This window comes from Staurois parvus, unplaced genomic scaffold (genome assembly GCF_062004578.1).
Source record: "Staurois parvus isolate SC_StPar_1 unplaced genomic scaffold, SC_StPar_1.0 ptg000048l, whole genome shotgun sequence".
Classification (NCBI taxonomy): Eukaryota; Metazoa; Chordata; class Amphibia; order Anura; family Ranidae; genus Staurois; species Staurois parvus.
In genome coordinates, this window is record NW_028317844.1 from 12,119,253 (window position 1) to 12,144,811 (window position 25,559).

The window sequence follows — 25,559 nt, forward strand, 5'->3', positions numbered from 1 at the left end:
TCATCAATGGCAAAAGATCTTAATTTGTAGATTAAGCATTTATGGTGTACTGTATCAAATGCTTTAGTGAACTATCGATACACTATGTCCACAGGTCTTCATCTATCCAACTTACAGCTTACTTCCTCATGTTAAAAGGTTGGTCTGGTAAGAATGTTGTTAACACTAATTATACTATTCCTTCCAATAGTTAACATACTATTAATGTTGACTGCCCCTTAATTCCCAGATATATATCTTGGCCCTTTTTTAAATATTAATACCACGCTTGCTTTTTGCCAATCAGCTGATACTATTCCAGCCAGTAAGCTTTCCTTAAAAATTAGGAATGATGGCCTGGCTATAACACAGATAAGCGTTTTGAGGACTCTTGGGTGTAAGCCATCTGGTCCTGGTGATTTATGTACATTACATTTTTCTAGTGTTTTTTAATACCATTGCCTTTTCCCTGATTCTTGTGACCAATTTCCCGTGATCATCTGTCATGGGGCCAATATGATCTGATCCTCACCCCCTTATTACTAAAAATACATTTGCCAAACTCAGCTCCTTTTGCTTTTAATCTGGCTCTCTCAGCATCCTGCGTGTCCTGCTCTCACAGCAATCTGGGTATGATTGGATATTCTTTGCAAAGTGAATTTTCACCATATTTTTAAGCTAAGGGAGAATTCCCTTGCAAAGTGACATTTCCTTTGCAAAGTGAACAGCCTATTTGCATTTAGTAAATCAACCCCTTATTTGCAGTACTACATAGTTAACATTTTCTTTTAGGCTATATCTATTAAAGCATCATTAACCAATATATATTTCATCCCTTATTTCTATTACATCTTCATTTATTTTGGTTGGGGATATAAAAGATCTGACCCTGTCCATCTTGTAATTTCCACTAAGGTCTAAGTCATTACTTTTTTTGAAGAAGAAAACTCTTCCTTTGTTACAACATGGTTGCTGAAAGAAAAGGCAATGCTGCTGACAGGGGATTGCATCATTTTGTTCTGTGGATACAATTAGTAAACAGCTCTGCTTCAATTCCATGCCTTAAGTCTAAGGAAATGGTGAGTACTATGACCTCTTGCTACAGCTGGAAGTCAATAGTAAGGTATTAAGCTACATAACGAAGCAACAGCAAGGCCAGCAAGGAGGTCAAATGCACTAAAAGGATGTATGCAATACATACATTTCTACACAGTGTATTTAAAGGTTATGCTGTACATCTTTCTATTTTGAGTTTGCCTTGCTTCATATTATACATGAACAAAAAATGACTATTATATTATTGTGAGATCCTATTTTTAAAGCAAACTTGTGCTTTGTCCATTCTGAACAAAACAACAGATTTGCTTTAATCCTCTCATTTCCAGCATATGTTTATCTTTTCTTCACTCCACCACCTCTCTGTATAACATCATGAACCAAAGGAAATACTTGGTACTTCTAAGTATAGAAGAGCACCTACTAACTCAGCATTGAATAAAAAGCCCTTTGTAAGATATGAATCTGAAGGCTCGTAGCTGGGGCTAGAGGTACAGTATGTGCTACTGTGATTAGTGGAATATGGTACACTGGGTCATCTGCTGAACTCCAGCCAAAACATTACTATTACATTATGCTATATTATTACACTCTGAATTATATTATTGCTATCTGTGCCCTCATTGGGGAGATTCAACCTAACCTTTCTAAGTTTCAGAGTGCCATTAGGATAGGAAGTGATAGGAACAAAGCTGACAACAAAAGCCCCTGTTTCAACCCACCTTAGAGCCTCAAATGTTCTGATTCTTCTTTTTGTATCCTCAATAATATAAAATCAATTAAAAATCTAGCAGGGAGGTTATGACCCCTCTACAAAGTCTATGGCAGATTTACAGGCCTGAAAGCTCTAATGCAGAGATCTCACTACTGCAATTCCCAAGGTGTATAAGAAGGCACAAGACGGTTTAATTCACTGGCATCTACCAAACACTAAAATATAGGTTTTGGTTGAACTGGCTCCTCAATTGCTAAGTACTTGTAACATTAGAGCTTGTTTCTGGATAAATCCTTAAAAGTCAACTACTAATGGTAAATCATTTTGTATAGTTTAAATGCAAATTTTAAGATTTAGCTGAAAGTTAAAAGATAAAATTGGTGATTTTAAGGAGTTTACCATATTGAATTTATTGCTAAATACGTTACTTGAATTTGCTTCATATTAGTCTACAATATAATATCTGTCAGGCTTTCTTGTAAATTCTGAATAAATTCAGTTTATTGCTGAGAAAGCAAATGAGTGCATCTTTTTTTTCCTTTTCCCTAAACTGCACAGAGCAGCTGTCATTTGCATACATAAATACATTTATTCCTCACACAGATCAAGTTTCAGCATTAAAAGGCAAAAGCAAACATCAGAAGGCTCAGAATAGATCTCAGCTGAATCTCTAAACTTGCATTAAAAGCATCTGCCCTTAACCCAATTCCTTGAGCTCAGTAGTTGTATTAAATGGAACACAATTACCCTGATTTACTAAATAAATTGAGCATCTTTACTTTGCAAGGAAATTTTTACTTAGTTTACCAAATGTGGTGAAAATCCACAAGAAAATTAAAAAACAGGATATTTGCTTGCACATGATTTTATGATTGAAGTCAGCACAGCTTCCCGACATTCACTAAGTGAAGTAAACATTCCATTGCAAAGTTAAAATTCTCTTTGCAAAGTGAACATGCTCAATTCTTTTAGTAAATCAGGGTCAATATTTCCTGTATAGGAGTATCTAAACATTTTCACTGTCAAATGCTTTAGCTAGATCTGAAACACTGCACCAGCTGTAAATCCTCTGTCTTTTGCAACGGCTAAGTCATGTACCAGTTTTATTAGAGCTATTTCAGTGGAATGAGCTTTTCTAATGCCAAATTGGAAGAGTGTCGTGCTCCATAAACTTGGTCGTTGTTCACGCACAGTTTTTCTTTACCAGTTCAGCTATTACTGTTAGGCTGAAATTAGGTTAGCCAAATGTTTTAACTTCATCTTTGAATCATGTTTGAAAACCAAGACAGTCCTTTCCATTTTGGAAACAATGGGATCACCTTCAGCATTTGCTCATTATAATTGAGATGAATCTTATGGCCACTGGCTGTTTCAGTCAACATTAATATGATTATTTCCGGTCTTGTACTGCTTTCAGCCTCCAGATATCAGAATCAATATTACCGTAATTTAGGCCATGAGATTTGTTATAAAGACTGGAAAAAGGTTAAGCTGTACATACAGTACAATATTAAATGTGAGCTAAATCAAGGGTTGCCAGGGGCAGCCAAATAAAGTTGTTAGACACTGGAGAAAATGGTATTATATAAGGTTCCCAATAACCTACAAAGGGCACAAGTTTTATTAAAGTATTGAATATATATATATATATATATATATATATATATACATACACACTCCCCAGCCACTTTATTAAGAACATCTGTTCAATTGCTTAGTAACACAAATTGCTAATCATTCAATCACACGACAGCAACTCAATGCATTTAGGCATCTAGAAGTGGTGAAGATGACTTGCTGAAGTTCAAAATGAGCAAAAGAATGGGGAAGAAAATGTATTTAAATTACTTTGAACACGGTATGATTGTTGGTGCCAGATGGGCTGGTCGGAGTATTTTAAAAACTGCTAATCTCCTGGGATTTTGACGTACAGCTATCTCTAGGGTTTACAGAGAATGGTCCGAAAAAGAGAAAATATCCAGTAAGCGGCAGTTATGGGGACAAAAATGCCTTGTTGATGTCACAGGTCAGAGGAAAATGGGCAAACTGGTTCAGCTGAGACATTCAGATAGTAGGGTCAGAATTTGACATAAACAACATAAAAGCATGGATCCATCTTGCCTAGTGTCAACGGTTTAGGCTGGTGATAGTGGTGTAATGGTGTGGGAGATATTTTCTTGGCACTGGCAGTGTGTACCTAATAAAGTGGCCAGTGAGTGTACAGTGTATATATATATATATATATATATATATATATATATATATATTTATAATTATTTTATATATTTATATATATATATATATATATGCACACTCACTGGCCACTTTATTAGGTACACACTGCCAGTGCCAAGAGAATATCTCCCACACCATTACACCACTATCACCAGCCTAAACCGTTGACACTAGGCAAGATGGATCCGTGCTTTTATGTTGTTTACACCAAATTCTGACCCTACCATCTGAATGTCACAGCTGGACCCGCCTGCCCATTCTCCTCTGACCTGTGACATCAATAAGGCATGTTTATCCACACAACTGCTGCTCACTGAATATGTCATCTTTTTGGGCCATTATCAGTAAACCCTAGTGATGGTTGTGCGCATAAAAACATTTTTGAAGTACTCAGACCAGCCCATCTGGCACCAACAACCATGCCACGTTCAAAGTCACCTAAATCCCCTTTCTTCCCCATTCTGATGCTTGGTTTGAACTTCAGCAAAGCGTTTTCACCACTTCTGGATGCCTACATGCATTGAGTTGCTGCCATGTGATTGGCTGTTTAGCAATTTGTGTTACCAAGCAAATGAACAGGTGTACCTAATAAAGTGGCCCGTGAATATGTACGTTTATATATATATATATATATATATATTAGAACTAGAAAGTGATGATGATGAATTTTGTTACCATCATTCCTGATATGTGTAGCTTTAAAATAGCCCTTTTTGTAACACCTAGCCAAAGTTAGCTCAAGATAAAAATGCTTAAATTGGCTGTATCACTTGCAAAAGTTGAATGCCATTATGAACAGAAGTATACTACAGCATTGGCACCTAAATTCATAACAATGTACCAGTTTGCTTGAGTCAGCTACTTGTCTGCCAAAAAAAAAAAGTTTAATGTTTCCAGTAAAGTTATGGAGCACAGTCACAGTCATATAAATGTCTTTAGATATGCTGCGTTTGACCGTTTTGCCACAGAATGTCACTTAATCTTTTCTGCAGTTTACAATTTTCACTAAGGAATGCTGCCATATTGAAACTAAGTGTAAAACATGTTGGAAGGTAGACAGATTAACAATCAATTTTGCAAAAAGTTACCCCCACTTAAAAAAAATTATTTTATAATCCCCGCCTATGATTACAATAGATAATGCCAGATGTAGAACATCAGCAATCTGAGAACTAATGGAAGTTTTGTTATTGGTGAAGTCTTGTGACTAGTCAAGTCTTGCTATATTTTTTTTTTTATTATAAATATTTTATTGAATTTTCAGATTGCAAATTTATACAGACAAGCCATTAAAAGATAAACACATAAAACGACCTCACATTTGCTTGTCATAATTTCTAATTATTAACCTTAATCTTAGTCAAGTCTTGCTATTAATGGATTATTTATATGTTTACATTTTTGTTGCCTAAAGCAGCTTTATAAAGTTTTGAACTTTTATGTGAAATTTTTTTCTAAATAATCATTTTTTAAAAAGGCTTTTTTGGTTTTTCACTGCCAAGTCCTGTGTGCCACTTTTAAACTCAGGTGGCCAGGTCATTTTTGTAAATTTTCCATTGCTTTTTTATTGTCCCTTACAGCTTTCATATATTTTCTGATAGCACATGACGAGTAGAATTAAATGAAGTTGCTACTGAATTTTAAGAACCCACAATATTTGTGCAAATGTTTATCAAATCAATATTTTTGCTAAAAATACATTAAAATCATTATTAGCAGATACAAACACAGCAAACTTTACAAACTTCCTGCTAAATTCCTACTAAATATAAAAGCTTAACCTGTATTGACTTAATAAATAACAAATATTTTAAATTACGCTATTTTGCAAAATGTTGAAAACCATATGTGCGCAAAAATGTAAACAACCAAATTTCTGTAAAAATCTGGGGCTTTTCTTTTTTTACTTACAGCTTTCAGAGTTTGTAAAAGACCCCCCAAACCATATATTTTCTGAAACATATGACCAGTAGAATAAAAAGTTGCTACTGATTTTTAAGGCCCAGCGATATTTGCGCTAATGTTTATCAAAACAATATTTTACTAGAAAACAGTAAAATCGTTTTTAGCAAATACAAACACAGCAGATTTTACAAAATTCCTGCTACATTTCTACTAAATATAAAAACGTAACCTTTTAAATTTTACTTTTTGCATAATGGTAAAAATCGAACATACGCAAAAATGTAAATAACTGAATTTCCTTCAAATCTGCAGGTTTTCATTTTTTTAAAAAAACCCAAACCATATATTTTCTGAAAGCACATGACCAGTAGAATAAAAAGAAGTTGCTACTTATTTTTAAGGCCCGGCGATATTTTCAAGAATGTTTATCAAAACAATGTTTTCGCTGAAAATACACTAAAATCATTGTTTGCCGAAACAAACACAGCAAATTTTACAAAATTCCTGCTAAATTCCTACTGAATATAAAAGCTAACCTATGTCAAGTTAATAAATAACAAATATTTATAAATTTAAATTGCACCTTTTTGGGAAATAATGAAAATTGAACATAGGCAAAAATGTATCTAAAAATCTGGAGGTTTTAATTTTTCACTTACAGCTTTCAGAGTTTGTAAAAGACCACCCCAAACCATATATATTCTGAAAGCATATGACCAGTAGAATAAAAAGAAGGTGCTACAGATTTTTTTAGGCCTCACAATAGTTGCGCAAAAGTTTATCAAATCGCTATTTTCACAAAAAAAAACACTAAAATCCTTATTAGTACACATAAACACAACATATCTCACAAAATTCTTGCTAAATTCCTACTAAGGTCTCATTCAATGGAGTGTGCTAAAGTGTATGCCCATGGAGGGCCATGTTTACCCGTACAGGGATGCACAGGTGTTCTGTGCATTCCTATGCAGGCAGTCCTATTCATGTCAGTTGAGAAACAGTGACTGCAAGGACAGATCTGACATCCCTGTGGATACAGGTGCATGACCCCAAACGCAGGTGTTCAGTGCATTTCTGTGCTAGCAGTCGCATCCATATCAATTGGGAGCAGTGGTTATGTCCATGAGCGGCAGTGGGCATGGCTGCCCATGCAGATGCGCTTTGGAAAAGGTGCATGTACCTTTTTCTTTGAGTGAAATGCAAAGTCGGGATCCCACTCAAGTGGCCACGCGGCCCTCATTAGTGTGAACCTAACCTTACAATTTTTTTTTTACAAGTTTATTTTTAACTTATTTTTATTTTTAATTTTTTTTTTTCATTTGGGGAGGGGCTTTGGTGAGACTGTAAAAAGACCAATAATGTCTCTTTTTTGAGACAGAGAAAGGGAATGAAGGGGACGGGGACTTGCACTGTAATGGGAGCGCTTTTCCTCCTCATCCCCCTCTCTCCATCCTGACAGCTGTCAGAGCCAGCTAGCAGCACTGCAAGGAGACCATGGGTGACATGGGGGGCCAAGGGGATTTGCACTGAAGGGTGAGTCACAGCAGCAGGGATTATTTAATTCTTTAGACTGTGGCTCCCATGCAATTACCAGCAGGAGAGGAAGAGGAGGGAAGCCAGTGCATTGCATAGGAGACACAGAGGATCGGTGCTGGGAGGGAGAGGGAGGTTGGGGGGAATTGGTGCTGGGGGACACAAATAAGGGGGAGGAAGGGACCAGTAAAGGGGGTGAAGCTTAGAAGCTAGGTAAGAGAAGTGGAGGGGAGAAGGCAGCTGGTGAGAGGCACAGCAGTGGCAGTGGGTTGGGGGTCACAGTTTGAGTCAAACTTTAAGTTAATAGCTCTGATCAGCAGCTTGTTAGTCACTAACCAGAGCTATTATTTTGTTCAGCAGAGTCTGCTGAACATTTCTGCTATAAGTCCATGCTCACTGAAGTGACCATGAGCTTGAAGCAGAAGCACGAATGTGAGAAATGCCAGGTCCGTATGGTGTATGGACCTGGTCTGCTGGAAGAAGTGCTGGAAGTCCGTACACAAACCAGACCTGGCAGCAAAAGGGTTAACATCTCCTAACCAGTCATTGTAGTTAAAAGGCCAGTTGGGTGAGCTTTTTCTCTGAGTAGATGTTTTTAAACATGTGCATGACAGGAATGAACACAATGCCTGTGATTGTGCTGTCATCAGAAAATGCAGGTCACAGTCAAAAGTCAAAGAGCCAATCAGAGTGACTCTGAACCTTGTGATTACTGTGAAATAGTCATGGTGATCACAGTAGTAAACAGTAGTACTATTTTCATTTTTGCGCTCACTTTTGTTTTTAATAACTGTAATGAATTTTGCAGCATAATGTAATACAGGTGTTTTCAAAGTCATCTTATTGTTGACAGAAGTATGGATTGTCAACAATAAGCTGACTTTGCAATGTCATTCTGGTTTCTATAGACATCAGGAGACAAAACACACAAATATGTATATGCAGCACTTTTGTTTTATAAAGTGAATTAGAAGGCTGCTGAAGCTACAGCTAAGTGGTTAAAGGTGACATGATACAGTTTCCTATATTAAAGGATCAGTAATAAGAACTGTGTTTATTTCCCCAGAGGCACCAATCAGATTCAAACACCTCAATACCAGCATGCAAAAAATGAAGGAGGGTATTTGTACTGTCCTGGCATGTTTATTTAATATGTTTACGAACAGAAAGTAAAGGTAAAATATTTTTTTCAAAGCCTTTGGTCTTTTTTCTTTTGTATGGTAAACAATAAAAAAAAAACCAAGAAAGTTTGATCTGTCTAAAAATAATGATATATAATTAATTTGGGTATACTATTGCTCGCCAGAGCAATTGTCAGCCAAACTATTCCAGCTTTGAAAACTAAAAAAGGACCTGGAATAGAAGGGGGTGAAACATGCTGCTATTGAAGTAAATAACTTGTCAGCCCATCAGTAATACAGTTATCATCAATCTGTAGAGAAAACAAAGACTACCTAAAAGTTACTGTACAGTTCCTTCGGGGTTGTTATTTAAAGTTCAGTGGAAAAAAAAACCAATTACATCATACATTATGCAACTCGTTCCATTACTTTGAACATATTTTAACCTAAATGGTTTGGGAATATTTACAAAATTCTTACCATACTTACCTTGGTAGATTTTATTGTAACTAAGCAACAAAGAAAACAATTCCCTTAATGCAGTCAAATCAGTTGTTATCTCAAATACATTATAGTTTACTTCAAAGATTACCAAAAATATGTAAGATTAATGGAATTGCATTTCTCCTTTTTATTTTGTTCAATTTCTTCAAAATGTAATTCTTTTGACATTCTGCTTTGTTATATAATGTTTCTCTTTTCAATATTCCGTTTCTTTAGGTTACATTTACATCAATTTAGATTAATGGCTAAGGGTTAAAAATAAATATTAGTTTCAGGTTCAAGGTTAAGGTGAGGATGGGGTTAAGGGTTATTAAACCCCAAAACAAAGAAGAAATATATGAGGTGGTATCAAAAAGTTTAGAGACTAGTTTGTTACATGCCAACAGAAGGCAGCACAAGGCTGCATGCACATTCACAGGGAGCACCGACCTTTATAAGTCAGTGTGCCAAAAGACATAGTCCTCTGTACATCGGGAGCTGTGCTACTGGTACTATTGACCATGTGATTACCACATCTGCTATTGCATCATCAACAGCAAGTTAGAACAAAGAACAAAAGTGAAGTTCTGTGTGATACTGGGCAAATCTACTACATGGATGCTTGATATGATTCAGCAAGTTTATGGAGATTCTGCAATGAGTCGTTAGAGGTGTTTTGAGTGGCACGTGCACTTCAAGAGAGAAAGCACAGTACTGGAAGATGACGAGAGATCAGGGAGACCTTTAACGAGCTCAATCCCAAAACTACCCTTTCCTGAAGATTACGATCCAGCTCAAAGGTCGTAATTTTGACAACATTGCAGAGATCCAGTGATTTGCCCAGTTTCACGCAGAATTTCTCATTTGCTCTTTGTTCTAACTTGATGTCCATGATGAAATAGCAGACATGGTAATGCATGTGGTCATAATAGCACCCGTTGCACAGCTCCCGATGTACATAGGATGATGTCTTTTGGCACACTGACTTATGAAGGTCAGTGCTCCCTGTGACTGTGCGTGCAGCCTTGTACTGCCATCTATTGGATTGTTACAAAACCAGTTTTTCTTTTTGATACCACCTCATATTGCAGCTTACCAATCTTCACCTATTGATCTGGCCACTAACACACTTCTTGTAGTTTCACACTGGATGAAGGAGCAACAGAGGAACACTTGGGCAGCAGAATTGTCAGTCTGAGGAGAGGGTAGTGTTAGATGTACTAGCAGATTTAGAAGGGGTTGACTAACACATGAAAGCCAGAGTCACCCTAACACTTTTTAAGCAGTTAAGGCAACAGTTTTTTCCTTTTTTGGGATGACATCTTTACATTAATTAAAACTAACCACTGTTTGCACCCATGTCAGTGTTAAATAGTTGTCTAAACACTCTACTGCCATTTTGTTGGACAGCTTGTTCTGTTAAATGAAGTTGATAAATGACAGACTTACTGACCAGATCAACAGCTGAAAAAAAGGAAAAAAGCTAAAAAAAAAAAAAAAATTAATGCAGCCACCACATCTAAGAATTAGTAAGCTGCAATTTAATACATTTTTATATTTTGGTTTAAAACTGCTTTAAGTGTTGTTTGCAAAATTAAAGTTACTGTTAAAGGCCAGTTGTGCCCTTGGTAAAGTTGACCTTTAATTAAGCCATCTCCTTTCCTATTGCAGCTCTCCCAGTAAAATACTTAACTTCCTCCCCATTCCTGCAATCTTCAATGTTTGGCCAGGCCCAGTACTGCACAGCCTTTCAGTAAAAAATCCCCTTGTTGCTGTCTATGTAAGCCACAGCCCTATTTATTCCTATGGGTGAGCTGTACTCATTTCTGCCTCATCCATTGGAATGAGCAGGGGTGGACTGACCATTTGGAAACTCGGGCACTGCCCGAGGGCCCGGGATCAGTAGGGGCCCCCATGAGATGCCCCTGGTACCCTTTTCATAGGCTTTTTTGAGTTTGGGCAAAGACACAGGGGCCCCATGATCCCCTATTCCCTGGGGGCCCCATGAGTTGTCAGTCCGCCCCTGGGAATAAGGCTTACCTTTTGAAATGAATGGGGCCATGGTGCACATGTTTAGCAATAGGACTTGATGCAGATTTGTTTGCTGGCTTATCAGCCCCGGATAAGTCAGCACAGTGAAGATTACTTCAATTGGTAGTAAGGTAAGTAGTTGAGTAGATGTGTTGTGCTTGGGGGAATTAATTATATGCGCTGCTGTCCTTTAAGTGTTACTGTAACCCCTTTGGAATGGCTAGAGCCAGGCTTTAAATGTGTTGCGATGCCCAGAGCTCCCAATCTTGTCACACTGTTGTTTGGCTACACAGTGCTTATGCCATTGGGATCCCCGCACGCAGACTTCCAATTATCAGTACCTGACTGTGAGCTGTCAGTGAAAGCTTGGTCACAGTTAAGGGTACAGCAACAAGACAACCAAACAAGACAGAGATATTTGCAGTATCTGAGAATTAAGGCCCACTCGCACTGCCACAGCACATATGCGTAATGCTGTTGTAAAGGGACTGTTATTAGCCCTCAGATTAGGTTAGAGAAATGTTTAGACTTAAGAAGCCAGAAACCAACATATCAGACCCTGTTCATTTTTACACACCCAGAATTATTGTAACAACGTCTAACTGTTCAATCAGCATTAAATTACTTTACAAACTAAAGTAGAGTAAAAGCATGAGTATTTTTCTAAATGGATAGTCACAAAAATGAATACTTGTATTACCTGGGCTTCAAATATGGAAGCCAAATATAGCTATTGATGTTTGAAAAGTTAAACCCAGTCTTTTCAGTTTCTAAAATGTATAATAAACTGAAGAAAACTAAGGTATTCTAAATTACACAATTTAGAAAAAAAGCTATGAAATGACTGAACCAAGGGATCTTATAAAGCAGTTAAAAGCCCATTTCAGTTTTAAATTTCACAAAATGCATAATGCATCCAGGTATAAATGCACCTATCCATCAAATGGTTTTAAATAATTACAGTTACTCTACACTTTAAAAAAAGCATTCAGACATAACAGCATGCTTTGATTATAATCTTACATGGATAAAGGAAATTAATGCTATAAGAATGTATTAACAATACATTCTATGGCAGTGACATTCTTCTATGGGATTTTAAGTGATTTTCATGCATTACATATTTATGTACCTGTTTCAGATTTATTTTATAAGGCAATCATAGAATGTTACTCATTTACTATACTCATTTTATAATAATGAGGTAGAATAATAGAATAAAAGGGATCAACATTTTAATTAAATGTGAGTAATAATAAATGATCTGCTGTTAAAAAAAAAATGCAATTGAATGTGTCTACTTTTTTATTTATATAAGCATGACACTTTGCCTGATGAAGGGTCCCCAAGTGGTTCTGAAATGTTGTTTTCCATTGTATGACATGCTGAACAAGCATCAGTAACGATGGTTCTTGCTGCAAAAGATAAAGGTGTGCAAGCAAAATATTTTTTATTTATTTGCTCTGGCACTATTCACCAATTGTTTCAGCATCCAGATCCTAAGTGTGCACTGGTTTACTGTGTGATAGGAATACAGTATCTTTATGATACCTTTTTATTTGTTATTATTTTTATTATTATTATAATACAAGATTTATATAGCACCAACAGTTTGTGTAGTGCTTTACAAAATGAAGGGAGACAGTACAGTTACAATACAATTTAAATGGAATCAGAGGGCCCTGCTCGTTAGAGCTCACAATCTCAAATATATAGCACATGATGTGTTAGAGTTTAGAGCTGTGTTAGAGAACATGGTTGTGGTACAGTTTGAAGAAAGAGTTCGCATTCTATTTCAACTAAGTATTTAAAGTTATGGTTTTCATTTTGTTCCTTTAAATGAAATAGCATAGGAAAAACACAAAACTACAGAAGTAAAAATCCCAAATAGAAAGGTGTATAAACAACTACCAGGGTGTTCTTCCCATTTGAAGTTATTCCCTAGGTGGAGAACTTTTGGGGAAATCCAGGATGGAAAAGATTCCAAGGGTTCTAGTAGATCACAGACTCAGCAATGGCATTCAATGCCAAGCTGCAGCAAGAAAAGCAAGCAAAATATTAGCGTTCATTAAAAAGAATATGTACTCAAGAGATAAATATAAGGAGTGGATAGTGTCTCCCAGAAAATTGCCAATCTCCCAAATGTAATCTGTAAAGTGTAACAATACCCCCATGGAACTTTCCAGACAATAACACAATAAATATATAATAGGCACAAAATGCCAATCTTTATTACACAAATATTATTTTAAAAAGACAAGTACAAAAGCGATCTTGCAGATTACTACATACATAGATATAGCATGACCAGGGGCAGACTGACAACTCATGTGGCCCCTGGGCAATAGGGGATCATGGGACCCCTGTTTCCTTTCCCAAACTCAAAAAAGCTTATGAAAAAGGTACCGGGGCATCTCATGGGGCCCCCTACTGACCCCGGGCCCTCGGGCAGTGCCCGAGTTTCCAAATGGTCAGTCTGCCCCTAAGCATGACACAATACATAGTGCTGGATACCCCATTGTACATGGTTAACAAGTGTGATTTGCCCTTCAGTGGCTTGATCAAAATAAATATTTTACTAGAACAGGTTCTAAACATATGTCACCAGGACAAATTTTGACACATTTCAAAGAACACACCTTCCTCAGGGGAGAGAAAGAGGGGTATGCCATATCTACAACACAATCCTATCAAAAGGAATATGTACAAGGAAATTAACTGTTTCAGCTCCACCCCATAGCAGAAATACTGCTACAGGGAGACAGCTGTGCACAAAATCACATATATATACAGGTGCCCCCTACCTGCGACGACATTCGTGTCTGCGGCTGTCAATCATCGGGTGATTACTCTCCGACACCTGGTGATTGTTGAGGATCTCTGACGGGGGGGTGGGGGAGAACTGTTAGTAAACAAAACAGTTCTCCTCCCTCTCAGCTCCTGCACACTGCTTTGCATGGCTGTGCACAGCCATGCAAAGCAGCGTGCTTACAGTCAAGAACTAACACAGGACACAAAGTAAAATGGCATACACAGCACACAGTTAACCCTTTGATTGCCCCACATGTTAACCCCTTCCTGCCCTGTGCCATTAGTACAGTGTCAGTGCTTTTTATTAGTGGTGTCATTGGGGATGCAAGTGACACCAAGTCAGTTTCCCCAAGTGTCAGAATGCCTTCTGCAGCCCTGCAGTCCCGCTATAAGCCGCTGATCACAGCCATTACTAGTAAAAATGAAAAAAAAAAGTCCAGTATATGTGCTGTAAATACTTTAACTTTCATGTAAACCAATTAATTTACATGTATTGGGATTGGAATACATGCAACAGAATACATTTTGGCCTAAATTTATGATGAAATTTGATTTTTTTTTTACTGGACGTGTTTAATAGCAAAAAGTCAAAAATATATATTTTTTTTATAGCGCAAAAAATAAAAAACACACAGGCGATCAAATACCACCGAAAGCTCCATTTTTGGGAAAAAAGGACGTAAATTTTATTTGGGTGAAACATTGCATGACCGCGCAATTGTCAGTTAAAATAATGCAGCGCCGTAACGCAAAAAATGGCCTGGTCAGGTAGGGGGGTAAATCCTCTGGAGGGCAAGTAAATCACATAGTCTCATATTTCATGCCACACCTACATTATATGTTGTGGAAATCACCAAACCAGCTATACATAAAAACAAAACCTAATCAAAACTGCTGACAAGTCCATTTGTCCACCATGAGATTCGACGAAATACATCCCATGGGTCAGTATGAATCCACTGGGGCTACCAGGCACAGAAAAATGATAAGCCAAAAACAGGGATCCCTCCATACATACCAAAACTATCTATGATAGCAAAGGCTGGAGTATAGTATGAATGCATGTGTAAAAACTTACTCACAACCTCAAAAATTCTGTTGTGGGCAGTGGTTAGAATGCAGGTGGAAGTTTTTGATATATAATATGAAAGCAAACAAACCTGGTTGTATGTCAATGACAAGAGACACATTAGTTACAGAGACATAATTATTAATGGAACAGGGACAGTTTTGCAGCAAACACAAAAGGTAGGAACCACAGTAAAAGACTGGAGAAATAAAAAAAAAATCTGAATGCAAACAATAAATTGTCATGTGTTGCAGGGTATATATTTTTCATATGCACAACCAGGGTTTTTTTTCAGCCGGAATGTGGTGGACCGCCGTTCTGCCACCTCTGACACTGGCCCTGTGCTCCAGTGTGTTTGTGATAGCGCCATTGGCTCCCAAAGAACCTCCCTACCACTGTAATCACTGCAGGACAGGGGAGGAACTTATATGTGCGGGCGCAGTGTGCAGTGTATGTATCAGGGGGAGCATCTGGTCCTGCAGCTTGATGCTTGGAAGTCGACACCCCAGGGGTGATTACTGGCCAGTGGGGAACAGGCATAAGTGCACTGTGTATGAAGATAAGACTTGCTACTGGAGTTACTATAGAGAGGGGCCAGCTGCTGATAATTGTGTTGTGAAAAGCTAGCTAACCATATGAGGGCAGTGGAGGAGGAAAAGAGGAGGGGGAGAGGGGAGTGTGCAAAGGTGAGCTACAGTCAGGTGTTGCAGAGGAAAACTGACAGGTGCAGAGAGCCACAGACAGGAAGCAGAGGTAAGCTGAGGCCAGGGGATGCAGAGGTGAGCTGACTTGAGACAGGGGGTGCAGAGGTGAGTTGAGTTGAGGCTGAGGGTGCAGAGGTGAGCTGAGTTGAAATGCGGGGTGCAGACGTGAGCTGAGTTGACACAGTGGGGGCACAGGTCAGCTGAGTTGAGATGGGGGTGCAGAAGTGAGCTGAATTGAGATGAGGGGTACAGAGATGAGCTGAGATGAGACGGGGGGTGCAGAGGTGAGCTTCAGATGGGAGTGCAGCTATAAGCTGAGTTGGGGCCAGAAAGTTACAGAGGTGACCTGTGGCTGGGGGTGCAGAGTTGAGCTGAGTTGGGGCTAGGGGGTGCACAGAGGTTAGCTGCGGCCGGGTGGTGCAGAGGTGAGCTTTGAACGGGGGTGCAGAGGTGAGCTGAGTTGCAACTTGCATCTAAACCTCAGAGCCACAGCTCACCTCTGTATCCCTTGCTAGCAGCTCACCCTGCACCCTGTCTGTGGCTCATCTCTGCACCCTGTCTGCAACTCATCTGTCTATTTACCTCTGCAACACCTGACTGCAGCTCACCTTTGCACACTTTCCCCCATTCCCCTCTACTGCCCTCATATGGTTATCTACCTTGTCTCCAGCTCATCTCCCCTGTGCACCCCCTTTTTACACCTCACCTTCGCGACCCCTGTCCACAGCTCGTCTCCGTATCTCACCATCCACAGCTAATCTCTACACTTCCCGTTCACAACTTATGCCTGCACCCCCATCCACAACTGTCTGCAGCTCACCTCTGAAGCCCCCTGTCCATAGCTCACCTCTGCACCCCCATCAGCAGCTCACCTCTGCACTCCCCTGGAACTGTGTTTTGTAAAAAGATTGCAGTTGATTTTCCAAACCAATGGTCACACTCCAGTAGTTTCTACTGGAAAAAGTTAACGGTTGTATTCAGTATTTCTTCTTTTACAGCCCTATTTAGGTCATAGCCAACTTTGACCATTTTATTTTATAGTCTTTCACAGATGCACTGCAAATCTGCTATTATATATGTACATAAGTGTACAGATTGGGGTTCTAAATTCTCAGTCTTTGTGGGATGTCCCTTTTTGCATGCAGTCAAGAAGAACATGTCATTACCCAGTTGAGTTGGTTTCTTCAGATGTTTCTTTGGTTTCAGAAAAGTCCTGTACATTACGGTATCTTCCATTATATCATTAGTTAATGGCTAACACAGTTCAACTTTCTACTACTGCTAGAAAGAGGCCAGCAATGGAAGCCACCATACTTCTCTTTTGATAGATGTTGACCTATCTCCAGACTTTGCAAACTTAAATATGCCCTCTGTAGCTATTGCCACTGGAGAGAAACTTGTCTTCAAAGTTCACAGTTGAAATCTTACTTTTTTCACATTACTTTTTATTGCACCAAAATCATGCCAGTCTTCTAGTATAAACATACAACAGGTGCTTCTAAGGTGCTTATAAACTGTTAGACACTGACTAAAACCTGATTTCAGCATTTTGAATGTGATTTTTGAGGATCTTTGCAAATTTATTACATAACATTACAAGCTGGTTTAAAGGTCGGAGCTATGTAGCGCCCTCCTAGATAGCTAGGGGGAGCTAGAGTCCTGGTTTATAGAGAGTAGGGCTGAGTAACAGCCTGGGTGTGATAGTCAGAGAGTCAAATTGTGGCCAGGAGCTGAGAGACTCAGAAGCCAGCCCCTCTGGAATTTCCCCCTGCTCTAGAGCTTTGGAGGAAAGCCTAGAAACAGTGGGTGGATCTGAGGAGTGGCTGGTTTGCACTCTTGAGGGATCGCGGCCAATCCCCAACAGGAGGCTTGGAAAGGGATCAGGACATCCTTAAAAGTATTGGAGTCTGCTCAGTGGCTATAAGAGTTCTACTGAACATTATGTGTTACCCACCATCTTCATAGTTGTATTCCTCATCTGCTTCCCTATACCTTCAATAAATATCAATATCAAATACTAAGGAGTCTACTTATAAAAAAAAGTCTCAACATTTGAGCAAATGTAATGTGTTTAATAGATTCTTGATTACCTGGTCCCTGGCATTCAATCCTAAAACAAAAATAACCATAAGAACAGTTGACCATGAGAGTTAACTTTTTCCAGTAGAAACATTAACCTAAAACTATAGAAGAATATTTGGCCAGCAGGGGAAATAATATGAGGGAGACCTCTGCACTGTGTAGTCCATGGAGAACCCTGAGAGAACAGCTGAACAAACAGATGTTTGGCCAAGTGAACCTCCAGCTACAGTGTGAACTCAAACTTATAACAGTGGTATTATGTGCTTATGGATGCCATACAACATTTCAGAATGTGAGTCATATACTGTCACTTACACATTTTGAGGAACCATATATTCTTTGGATATTGACATTTGCTGACACATATGCTTGTGTGGAACTATTATCATTTTATCAGTGGATATCCAGGTAACTTGGGGATCTTGTTAAGATTCACTTTTATTCAATTCAATTGCTTTCATATATCAGCATTTGCAATATCTTAGAAACTACATATTATATGGATATTGATTTGGGCTGACACATATGCATGTGTGAGAATGTTATTACTTCACCAGCGGATATCCTTTAAATTTCCAATATTATATGTCTTCAGGGACCTATGAATATTTCTCCTGTTATATTCTATTCATACATATATTTACAAGGATATTCATAGCAAAATTGAAGACATGGAGTGTGTACGAACTGTGCTATTTGTATTGGACAGAGATAAATCTAGCACGATTGAAAGTGATACTATACATTGATGCTAATGTCGGTGACCATAACATTTCAGCAAGGTGAATCTAATGCATTATTAACAATTCTTTTAGGAGCTTAGGTCATTGAGAAATAATTCCCATAAGGATATTTTGAGCATCTATTAAATTAGAATTATATCACCTGACAACTGACATGCTGTTTATTTTAGAATACCAAGCTCTGCAGTGGTAAAAAGAGGCTTGAAATGTGCTGTTCCTTTGGTTGAAGTACAAATCAAACAAACAATTGTGGTGGAAAATGACACAATATATAACTGCATATATCCTTTATATTGAATAATTGTATATATTCTATAAAACCGGTGCTATCTTTGTGAAGGCTTTATTTTCACAAGCTGCTATTTGATGTTTGAACCTGACATTCATTATTGGTATAGGGAAGCAGGTAATGCATAGAACCTTGAAGATTGCAGGTAACACATAATGTGCAGTTGAGTTTAATAGTTAAGGAGTCCATAACCTTTTAATATGAGGACAATTGTGTTGTCTCTGCATATTTGTGCTGAAGATTCCATTGTTTTAATATTCCCTGTTACTGATATAATAACTTTATTTAGGTGTTGTTTTTTAATTTGTAGAGGATTGCCTTGCAGTTTTTGTATATATATATATATTGCCAGGAAGGTAAATAATTACTGCTCCCTTATAGTTTTTATTCCTGTGTTCCCTTTAGGAATATTTCCCCTAATTTTCTGACACCAGCACCAGAAATGTGGGGTGCAGTTGTCACCAGAATAGGAAGTCAGAGAAAACAAAAAATCATTGTCAGAAGTTCTAATTTTTCCAACTATAATAAAATGTGTTTACATCTTTAATCTGTGCACCCACTGGAGAGATTTCTCCTCACTTCTTGCTCTAACAGGAAGTTAGACAAAGTTTCCCCAGAAGGGACACAAATTGCAATAACAACCCAGAGGTCCTAACCTTTTCCCAGTCTACTAAAACTGTATTTACAACCTTGTCTTTGTCCAAATTTGAGGAATACCAGGACAGTAAAAAAAGGGAAATCTCATTAGAGGCGCATACTGAAATAAAAACGTAATCCTTCTTCAGCTGACCCCAAACCAGGGGCGGACTGACAACTCATGGGGCCTCCGGGCAATAGGGGATCATGGGGCCCCTGTGTCCTTGCCCAAACTCAAAGCACACCCAAAAAAGCCTATAAAAAGGTATCAGGGACATTTCATGGGGCCCCTACTGACCCTGGGCCCTCAGGCAGTGCCCGGGTTTTCGATTGGTCAGTCCGCCCCTGCCCCAAACTAATAAAAAACATTGACTACAGTTAAGCTTTAATAATTAGCACCAATGTTTGCCTTTTGGTGTATACCATTTTGTATGAATGATACCAAAGTCTAACAATCTTTTGTATACTTTGTAGTAGTATAGTGAATCCCTAATTCTGATAAAATAAAAAGGAATGCTGCTATACATTAGTGAATTGCAAAACCCATATCTTAAATTAGAGGGAGAAAGACTATATGGTAGAAACAAGGAGGTGGAGTTTGAAATTGGGAGCCTGACAGAAAGCAGAATTGTTGACACAACTAACATAATGGATAACCTAGTATCTATGTTAGTGTGATTGACAGGGCAGCCTCAACACATAAAGTACACGAAGGTTTATAAAGCAACCTAAATAGTTTTTCTGACAAGTAGTGAGATAACACTGAGTAGTAGCACTTACAGTCTGTCTTACAATGCTGAAGTGATTGGCAGGAATATTGAATGACAGAAAGGAAAGCATATCTTCATACAAACATACAAAACTGCTAGCATAGCTGACTAAGATTAAACTGCCTGGCATAAAATCACTTGAATACATATTGTACTTTAAAAGAGATATTCTACAATGGAATCAGATGGGTTAAGTAAAAGCAAAAAGAATAATCTAAAGCTTGACTAAGCAACTTGAAACGTTTTAGTGTTGAGAGAAGCAGTTTTTATGTTGGGCAGTATCTTGATTTATGTTACAAAAGTAAGCTGAATTCATTCTGCAAGCAGCCATTCCACATAAATATCTATTATCCATACCATCCAGTGACAAGACATGGTGCAAAGTTTCTTATAATATGAAACTTTTTGCTATAGTCAGAGGTTTAAATAGCCAGAGATACCAGCTTTCTACTGTTGATAATTCAGGAATGGAAAGGTTTATATGGTCCCACAAACCAATAGGAAAACTATTGTGTTAGTTATGGTGATGACGATAGAGAACAGAAATACTTAGCCTGACTCCCATTGAATATCAATGACCTCAAAACATGAGAGGCACATACTCCAAAATATCCTATCTTTTTTATTAGCTCAGCTAACTTCAATACAAGCAATCCTCCAGGCTTCAGAAATTTAAATGAATGCAGAGTGTTGTTAGCAAGATACATTTGGTGATCTAGACAGCTCTATCATTAGGATCTACTTAGTCATTTTTCAGGCTGGAGTTCTGTTCTAGGCCTATGAAATGTACGTTTTGTATTTTTTAAGTATTTATTGATATTTTGCTTGATATTCATTTGTCTCTCAGCGCTACTGTATTAGCAAACCTATGGCTGTCTTCATTTCTAATCTTTAATTTTCCTGTTTTCTCTTTCTGCTAACTGCTGATATCCTCACCATATAGTACAAAAAACGTGTAAAGCATCAGTACGGAAAACATCACTCAGAGATTATGCTAGCAGAACCTACTTTTGATATTAGATTTTGACAAACGACCCAACATGATCTCAAATCCTATTAGGTTGAATTTTTTGTTCTTAAGGTCTCTGCTAGATGTATTTCACGTGTATCTTTTTTAACTAGAACCATCACAGGCTCAAACTGTCTGCAGACCATTCTTTAAAACCTCCAACTCACTCACTGTTTGAACTTTTAAGGACATTGCACTAATGGCAAGAAGTCACTGACTGGCAGAGTAACTCACAAGTTTCTCTTTAGCATTGCAATGCAATCATCTGTATCAAGACTAAGATTTTATTCAACTCATTACCTTTTTGCTATAAAGACATTTTACAGTATTTTGCAGGACACTGACTTTTCTTATAGAATACATTCATCTGCCTTATCCATGTGAGTAAGAATAACAAAGAAGTATTAAATTCTTTTGTATGGATGATCCCCAGAACAGAATAACAACAAATGTAATATAAAAAAAACTGAAATTCTTCCAACTTTTTTGCTACTCTCAAAGTAGCTCTCAAAGTTTGGTTCACTGGATGTCCAATCAATAGATCCTTGAACTCCAAACCTAGCTCCTAAACCCAATTAAAACCTGTAAGAGCCAAATTTTGTAATTGTGTCTGTGCTTTTCAGGGTAATTTTGGTAAAAAGGGTATGAGTAGCTGGGCACTGCCCCCCCCAAAAAAAAAAAATTAACAGGGATAAGGTATTTTATTATGGCTTAAAGGGTAACATTAAAAATAAAAATTTTGTTAAATACTATGCTTTGGGGATTCCCTAAATCTGCAGTGTCTGATGTACTCACCAAAAGTGACATTTAAAAAGAAGACCTATTGACACTTAAATGAAAGTTTCTTCCCCAGCCTGTTTCCATTTGTAAAATATGGTATAGGGTCCCTTTTCAAAATCTATACCAGATTCTTATCTAATGGATAAGGAGCGGGTATAGATTTTAGGAGAGGACTATGCAAAAAAAATTCTAGACCCTCATCCTTGATGAGGATCTGGTATAGATTTTAAGGGGAGATCACATGCAAAAAAAAAGAGAAAAAAATTGTGCCTCTCCACTCCCACAAAATCCATGTGAGACTTATCATTGATGAAGATCTTGTATAGATTATGAGTGGGATCCCATGCAAAAAAGAGAAAAAATCCATACCTCACCTCTATGCAGGTAGCAGTCTTGATGGTTAGAAAAGGAAGAGGCAGTCAGCATGTGCCCCCTCTACTGAACTATACCAGGCCACATGTCCTAAACATTGAGAGGGTACCTTGCCTTGGGAAGTGTTAAAACCTCCCCTCAGACAAGGCACCTTGTCCCCCTATTAATATTAATGGGGTCAAGGGCCTCATTCCCACATCCCTGTGGATGTGAGGATCTGCAGAAGGGAAATGTTTTGGAATTTGGAAGTCTACTTTAAAATAAGGGGGTCCTAGATATTTGACCTTTCCCCAATACGTGCATAAGAATTGGGTACTTAGCACCCCTAGCTACTCATTCACCATAAACATGTAAATAAACACTGTAATAACATTCCTTTATTTAAATAAATATATAAATAAATAAATATTATCTCCCAATTGAAATCCACCATAAATCATGTCATCCAGTCATGTAGATCCATCATGAATCACAATGAGCAATGCCATGACAATCCACTGTTTAAAGACCCACAGTGCAAGGATTCTCTCCTGTTGCTACTCCTGTCACAAATGACAGCTCTCCAGCTGGCTGTTGAATGTCAACAAATGAGCTAGGAATGCTGTCTAATGTCACTGACAAAAAATTGCAGGAAACTGTCATTTAACAGAGGTAGTGTAACTGACACTAAATGAGTGACTTCTGGATTCAGCAGCCAGAGGTTTTGGCAGGCAGGCATATTGACCAAATACAGCCATTTAGTTCACCCATTAGATGAAATGTGAACTGCCTGGGTTTAGGTCATGGTCAACCTGAACCCAAAATCCGTTCCTACTCTAAGCTATGCATACTTAAAAATTTAAATTTTTACAGCAATACACTATAATTTAGCCCCTTGGCACTGGCTCCTCCTTACCCTTTTAACCTCCCTAGAGGTCTGATTATGTCCATATTTCTGTGCTCAAAGCGGTACATTTTTTGCATGGAAATATGTATTTTTTTTATTGTAGGCCTGTAATTTTTAGGAATAACTCACTGAAATCTGTCCGAACAAGAGTCTAGTAAACATCCCAGTATGTTACAATTTGAAACACAAAATCATAAATTATAATTTAATAAATAATCATAAAAAATAATAATTTAATAATAATACATATAATTCAACAATATAATCAAACCGAAAACAGTGAAATTTGAAATTGAGCGCAAAGTTCGCACATCACTGAGCAAAGTCGCAAAATAATTTTCCTTGTCTGATGATGAATTTCCCCAAGAATCATTATCACTCAATTCTGCAAGTAGTTCTGATTTACTATCACTGTTCTCTAGCTGGTCTAAAACCGCTTTTGACCTAATGGGACGCTTTTTGGATGCCATGGACCTTTCTCAGTTTCCAGGCAGAAAGAACAGCAAAAATGCAGGCAGGGCACAGGACAAAGCACTAGGGACAAAATGTATGTGAAATGCTTTGATACAGCAATGTTTTACTATGTGATTTTAGTGTATTTAGTGAATGTAACTTTTTGTCATTTTCAAATTTCCTGCCATTCCATCCCCCGTACGTCCCGACGCTCGCAGGGAACAGAACCCAGATGACAGATGCCGGCATCCGCCAGAGGACATTGCCGGGAACACTGCAGGAGGGACATCGTGGGAGCGCAGGAAAAGGTAAGTCATCGAGGGATTGCTAAACTATTTTTACATTTTACTAATTAAAGCACAGTATATCTAAAGCCAAAACCTTTCCTATTATTTTGGATAGAGTAGGGGAGAGTTAATTCTGCTGTAAGGGGTTTTCTTTTTTGCCATCTGTGTCTCATTAGCGAAATTTCCCTTTACTTCCTGCCCTGAACTCTTTAAAACACAACTTAAATTTACTGTAACCTTTTTTTTTTAATCAAAGACACTAAGGGGTGTATTTCTGAAAAAAAATGCATATCAATTTGCCCAGTGAAAGTGCATGTACATTCATTGTGTGGGAAACACGTTATTAGGATATTTCCTGTGCTGGTTTAATGTTTTTCATTATTTAAAGTGGAACTTCACTCTCTTCACCAACATTTTCTATTTTTAACCACTTGCCCAACAAACGATTTACCCCCCTTCCTGAGCAGGTCATTTTTTGTGATAAGGCGCTGTGTTACTTTAACTGACAATTGCACATGCATGCAATGCTGTACATAAATTAAATTTATTCCCTTTTTTTCCCATGTCTAATAAAAAAATGTTTTAAATCTAATTTCTTCATAAATTTAGGTCAAAATGTATTCTGCTACATGTCTTTGCTAGAAAAAAATCCCAATACGTGTAAATTAATTGCTTCATGTAAAAGTTATAGCATCTACGAGAGGCGGTATATATACAGAATTTTTTTTTCACTAGTAATGGCAGCGATCAGCGACTTATAGCGGGACTGCAGGACTGTGGAGGGCAATCTGACACTAGGGCGGGGGGACTGATTAACTGACACTGTACTAAGCACTGACACTGTACTAATGACACTGGGCAGGAAGGGGTTACCTTTTGGGCAATTAAAGCGTTAACTGTGTTTTACTGTGTGTGCTATGTGCTGTTTTACTAGGGAGACATGCTGTTTTGTATTTCTCTGCTGTGCAGAGAAATACAAAGCAGCATGTCCTTGATGGCAGGAGAAAGACCTGTGTTGTTTATACACAGGTCTCTCCCCTGTCGATAGGTGCTGGTGGCGAATCTCTGGCCGGGACTTGGTGATTGACATGCCTAGCCGCCAATGTCAGGGCAGGTAGGGCGTAGCGCATGCGCGCTCCCTACCCGGAAATGCATATCACATATATATACATGATTTTGCGCAGCCCTGCCGCCTTGTAGCAACACTTCTACTAAAGGGCAGCGGGGAAGATTAATCCGTATGCTGCTGGCATTAGTAAATACATAGGAAAACACATATTTACTTGTTTAAACTTTTTTTTTACATTTATTCAGTTACTTTTTGGTTTCCTGGCCTATGCAAATGATAGCATACATTCCAGGAGTCCTCTTGTCTGCATGCCTGAGCTAAGGGTAGATGGATTCCTTAAACGAAATGCTACACAAATCACCTGCCCTTACTCAAGATGGCCATGACCAGAAATGCTAGGGGATGTTTTTCAAAGTGATTTCACAACAAAATAAAGCATGAAGACAAGGATGGATGGGGAATTTCCTTTGAATATTAAAAAGGAATTAAATAGGGTTTTTGGTGCTCAGATGCAGTGTAATTCCACTTTAAAATGAAAAAT